Source organism: Podarcis melisellensis (assembly GCF_964234715.1).
Source record: "Podarcis melisellensis genome assembly, chromosome: 4".
NCBI lineage: Eukaryota > Metazoa > Chordata > Lepidosauria > Squamata > Lacertidae > Podarcis > Podarcis melisellensis.
This window is the reverse complement of record NC_138531.1, coordinates 67,442,511-67,448,904: the sequence shown is the minus strand read 5'-3', so window position 1 is coordinate 67,448,904 and position 6,394 is coordinate 67,442,511.

Sequence of the window (6,394 nt, the reverse complement as noted above, 5' to 3'; positions counted from 1 at the left end):
ATTACTCTTCCCCTTGTATGGCTCCCAAGAGCTTTATTGGCAGAAAGTCAAGAGGTTTGCTAATAGGCTCTCCTAATCATGTAAAAATACATTCAAAGTAAGGTAGAAACACTTTAGATCTATAGGGGGTGATCCCAAAAGAACTGTTGCAATAGTTACACTGAACTCATACATTCTTCTCTGTTCTGTTTACTTTGTTTCCTTGTTTTGTTGTTTACTTTAAGTTAGAAGAGCACAATCACACTCCAATTCAGTGGTGAATTGTTATTTTAATTATCTTTGGGTGACAGCCATACAAAATTGTAGAGCAGATTCCTTGAAATCAAGACTTAAGTCTATTGATTTCAAGGGAGTCTACTTTGAGTATCACTTCAATGGATAACACCCAATATAATTAGAGGACCCAGAAAACACTGGTGGTGGCAGTTCAAGAACTGCCCTAGTCATTTTAGGTCACTGAAGTAGGAAACTTGTGTGTGAACCTAACCACTCCAGGTGGCAGTTGTGGGCTCATATGAGCAGTGCTATTTTTCTAGAAAAAGAGGTGTCAGAATTCTCCATGAACACCTTCCTTGTTCTTTTATAATAGTAATGGCGCCCACCTTAGAGGTGCCAACACTGAGTTCCAGTGAGTTCTGGCTGAAAAAAGCCCTGCGTATGAGGTAAACACCTCCATATAAACACACAAGCACACACCTGCCACTGTGGTTTGCTGGTGTCACTGCAAAACTGAGAAAGTGGATGAGGGACCTCGTGAAAGTAAGGCTTCCTCAGGCTCAATTACAGCAGCAAACAATGGTTTGACATTCATTCATTCTTTGTATAACCTGCCATTTATCCTGAAGGAGCCTCATTGAATGCAGCCAGTGTGTTAGCTACACCTAGGGTGAAGTCATTACTAAGTTTCAGCTGAGTGAAGATTTCAACCCTTCATTCAAGCCTAGTGTGCTGATCATTGCAGTGCATTGTCTCTCCAACATGCTTGAGAAGAGAGGGAGGGACGGACTTGGTAAAAAAATAAAATCAATCCGTGAATGAGATATGCTTAGGGATGCTTAGAACAGTGTGGAAGAGGAGGCAAGAGTGACTGTTTATATATGGTAAAGGGAATGTTTTCCCTTCAAAGGGTTTCAGGTACCATCCCTGACATCTTGGGACAGGGCTGGGAGAGACCCTAGAAAACTCCTACCTGTCAGTACAGACCATACTGAGCTAAATGGATCAACAAACTGAGTCAGTAAACAGCAGGCTCCCATGTCCCTACAAAGTGCAACTTCTCTTCTTCCAGTTTGGCGGCATTGTGTGTGTAAGCGATAGAAGTATACCTACCTGAAAAACAAAGGAACACTTGGGAGGTGGAAACAATTTGTTTCACTTTTATTATGGATGATACATCTCACCAGATGCTTTTGTTTCCTGGTCCACATTTCTTCTAAAGCAGCATTTCTGTTCCTGAAAAATTCCGATTTTCAGAGCTGCAGAGTTATGGATTTGCTCTGGGTTAATGGGGCCTTGCACTCGTTCCTGCTCCAGGCACCTGAGCTGTCCTCTGATTGACCTCAGTGGCTTTAAAAGTAAAGTGCAACATTGCCTGTAAATGGGATTGACATGAACTATGCCGGGTCCATAGATTCTAATGACAGAAGCAGTGTGCGAGCATTCATTGTATTTTCTGCCATGGAGGATATAGAGTTCTCTCCCGCCACCCGCCCCCGTGTGTTTGAAGCATAAAAAGTACATCTGTTACCTGCAAGGGGTATTATGATGCTGGGAGAACTTTTTTACTATTTGTAAAACCAAATGTTCAACAGGGCAATACTCAACATGCCTAGTCAGTGCAGAGTTCAGTGGGGTGAGTGGGGTCAGGATTGCAGCCTGAAGCCCAAATCACACGCATCCAATGACCATCTGTCAAAACTTGCAGAGGCCATCAGAAGCTTAGGGATTTTGTGAAATATTCAGCGGTTTATAAATGCTTTTAAATACATGACTATGTGCCAGGCAAAAGAGGCATTTAGCCCTCTCCCTGCTCATGCTTGCCCTCCAGGTGGTGGTTTTTTAATGTCATAAGGCTGCAGTACTAAGCACACTTACAAGATGGTCCCATTCCTGATCCCAGCAGCCTTGCTTGCCCTTTCCTGCCACCTACCAGCATAATTTGTCCTACAAACTAAAGTCCAGGTGACCTGCAGAGGAAGCAGGAGGACAGGGCTGAGCAGCTCCCATGCAACTGTCTGCTTTGCTTCCACCTTCTTCCTCTTCGGCCTCCAATGCTGATGAGTACCAAATGGCAGTGTCAGTGTGAGGCTGTTGAGGAGCTGCCCTGCCCTGTCCTGACTGTTCCTCTGCTGCTTGTCTGTGCCACCTGCCACCTGGGCCATTTGTGTGCTCACTTATTTGCCGCCTCCTCTGTCATCACACTGCAGTTGACTTGGATGCCTATCAGCAATGTGACAACATTTTTTCTTACACATTATATACCTAGATACACATTTATATTGCATACATATACAGTGGTACCTCAGATTACATACACTTCAGGTTACAAACTCCGCTAACCCAGAAACAGTGCTTCAGGTTAAGAACTTTGCTTCAGGTTGAGAACAGAAATCGTGCTCCGGCGGCGTAGCGGCAGCAGGAAGGCCCATTAGCTAAAGTGGTGCTTCAGGTTAAGAACAGTTTCAGGTTAAGTACAGACCTCCGGAACGAATTAAGTACTTAACCTGAGGTACCACTGTATAGTAAATCCCCATGATTGCTGTCCATAGATTTAGTTACACAGTACGTAATATTGCAGTACAACATTTTTTTGCAGTTTTAATTGCTACTTTCTTGACTTTGCCATACAGCAGGTTTCAGTTAAAGGATTTGGAAGATAATAGTTTGTCAATCTTTTTAACGACAATGTAATATAGCCTATTGTATAAATGACATGTGCTATCCTACTTAATCCTTACCTCTGACTCTTTCTCGTTTTACATTTTACGACGGTATATAGAAACCGGCATATGCATAGAGGTTGAGGATGGATGCATTAAGAATGAAAGGCAATCACTTTATTTGACTGCTGTGTGGACAGCTGGTGCAGGAGGAGGAAGTTGCATGGAATTGTGGGAAACATATGCAGGCTGACTCAGGAGAACATAAAGAGCAGGCCACTAGAAGCCAGGGATTCTTTTTTGATGCCTGGGGGAAGAGGGTGAGATTTCATCCGGACAACAGCTGATATCCTACTGCATTCTTAACTTTGTCTCCACCACAGAGGGAGGGAGAGAGTGCACATTCCAGTTTTTGTATTCTCATAGAAAGTGGATCCAATTCCTTCCAAGATGCCTTATCTAATGGAGTGCATGTTTATTTGAAACTAACTCATTCCACATCAAAGCCCTTCCTCTCCTTTATACTTTGGCTATTGACTTGCATTCATAGCATTGAGAAGAACAAATGAAACAAGCCTTACATGTCTCAATCTATCACAACTGTGCAGCCAGTGCTGACATGTGATATGTACCATTAAAAAGATCCTGAAAACAACATTATAGTACATATTAGAGCATGTCTGTCTCAGGAGACAATGGAGAAGTGTGCCTTTGGGGATGAAGTCAAACTATTGGAAGGTTGCAGCACCTGCTGTGGCTGTAGAGATCAATGCAGGAGAGACATGGTTTGTTGCAGCCGGGGTAAATGAAGATATCCAGTTTTGTTGCTATTGGTGCACCATGGTGCTTCTTCTCTCTGTGCTCCTCCAAGCAGTCATTGCTCCTCTGGTCACTGCTGTGGATACACAACATGTCTGTCTCCAGGCACTGTTGTCATCTGCAAGGGATTCCTATAGGGTGGGGTTCACGTTGCCAGTCTTCATGTTACATTTGCAGACATCTTTGTAATGCAGAGTTAGTCTGCCAACAGGCCTGGTACCTGAAGGCAGCTCCTGTAGAGCACATCCTTGGAGATCCTGCCACCTTCCATTCTGGGGACGTGACCAAGCCAGCCTAGACATCACTGGGACAGAAGTGTGAACATGCTGGGAAGGTGGGCTTGGGAGAGTACATCTTTGAGAATCTGTGCTGCCATGCGAGGCCCAAAATCTTCCTGTTGCTCTGTATATGGAAGACACTGAGGCGTCACTACTGGCAAATGTAGGTTGCCCACAGCTCGACATGCAAGTCTGGTAGACCTTCATCTTGGTATTGATTGTTAGCATCACATTCTCCCACACCCTTTTGGAGAGGCAAGCCATTGCCATAGTTGTCTTATCCAGCTCAGCATTGATGGAGAGGTTGCTGGTTATTTCTGGTTATGGCAGAGCCCAGGTAGACAAAATTGTCGACCACCTCAAGCATGTGGTTACCAACCCAGGTTGTTGGTCTTTGTCAGGCTGATAGTGAGGCCAAACTCCATGGTTCTTGTCGCCTGGGTGGAGGATTGCATGTAACAACAACTCTGATATTTGCATGCCTGGAATGCAGCCTACTGTATAAGGGTCACAGTCCTCCGTGCGCCAGTAGCGATTTAGTCATGTTGACCACATGACCCAGAAAGCTGTCTGTGGACAAATGCCAGCTCCCTTGGCCTGAAAAGCAAGATGAGTGCTGCACCTCATAGTCGCCTTTGACTGGGCTTAACCATCCAGGGGTCCTTTACCCTTTACCTTTACTGTATAAAAGTATCATGCCCATTGGCATGTGCCCACAAGAGAATGTGGCTCTCAGGTTTCCCAACCCTACCTTAAAATCACACCTCAAATTTCTTATCTGTAGGAAAGACTGGCCCCTGTAATGTTATACCACAGGAGGTGACCATATTTGGCACTTCCAGTTGACATACGGCTGCCGACACGGAGGTCCTTTTGGACATGGAAGAAGGCAGAACATGGGTGGGGAGGAACGGGGCACGGCACAGAGCGCCCAATGCATGAGGGGGCCAGGAATGGAACCCCCATGCAAAACAGCCTGTATATCACTTACATCTTTTGTGTGTTTTAACACATGCTGTGAGAGTGGCAGATATGTGCTCATGGGCATGCGTTTTTGGCATCAAATCTGTAATATTGTGAAACAGTCTTAAGAGTTAATTTGGAAGTTCATCTACCCCCTCCCCCTTCTGTATGTGCCTTTTTGCCAACGTGAAGGGTAGGGAGCCAAAAAAAACTAGTACTGCATACAAGTGTGGCAAACAAAGAGCTCCACTGTAATTCAGTTTTAAGTTGATCCCACAGTCTGGGATGAAATTCATCCTGTGAATTCATTCTCAACCTTGCAATGTGACAGATATCATTGCAGCAGGATCCAGCTCTGAAACCGGCACTGTCATTTGTCAGTATAGTGGACATGCATGCCTCGGTGAAAATAAAACCCTGAAATGTTTTGGCAAAGTACACATGGCGTTTGGTCTGCAGAGACTGGGCTCTTTTCCAAAGTGTCGCGTCTAACACATATTTAAAATGAGCCACTGGGATCAGGTTACTGAATTAGGAACATGAAGTATTTTCTGGAAGTGACAATGAAACCACGTAATACATTTGATGATGAAAAACTGTAATCTCTCAAAGGTTATGGACAAAGGTAAAGCCACTGGAGAATTTTCCAGGCATCTCAGAATGCAATCCAGATTCTGTATAAAGGCTTTGCATTTTCCAATTGCTTCCATAAGGTTAATAAAGCAATGACTTCATTGCAACGGCCAAGAGGTTTGCTCCAGGTCACACCAAAAATTCATGTGCTCAGCTTCAGCACTGACATTTTTTTCAAATCCAACACTCCTAAATTAAGGTGAATGAGCAACACATTAGTCATTATGTGTCTCAGAGACATAGGGCTTTAGTTAAGATAGGGATCACTGGTGCCTATTATTTTCTAAGCTCAAGAGGTAACAGATGAAAGAGAGAGAAAATTCACTTCTGTGCAGCATTTCGGAAACCTGACCTCTGCTTCGTCATTAATAGATTTGGATGGCAGGAATAAGAAGTTGGGCTCTGTCCCATTGAAATATAGTTCTTGTGACTGAATTCCATTGAACCTCAGAAAACAAATTGGTTGCAACAAAATGAAGCTGTATTTCTGGCTGGGATGCCAGGCTGGGCGAGGAAGTTGAATTGGATGGAGCTGTCCCACCCCCACCCCCACCCCCGGTGCTGCTGCCTTCTGCAAAGAGAGAATGCACATGTGGCAGTAGCCCTGTCACTCCATAAAGTCACACAGGGTAGAGTATGGGAGTTAGGATTACTTACAGGGAATAAGCCCCACTGAACTAAACTGTAGAGGCATATCTATTCCCAATTAGACATAAATAGGATTGCACTGTCAATCAGAGTTAACTTCAGCTGAATGTTTGTTATGCAGGGTCTTGCGTATTTTGGCCCATTGGTAGCAAAGTGCATTTGTTTATCTTTGAA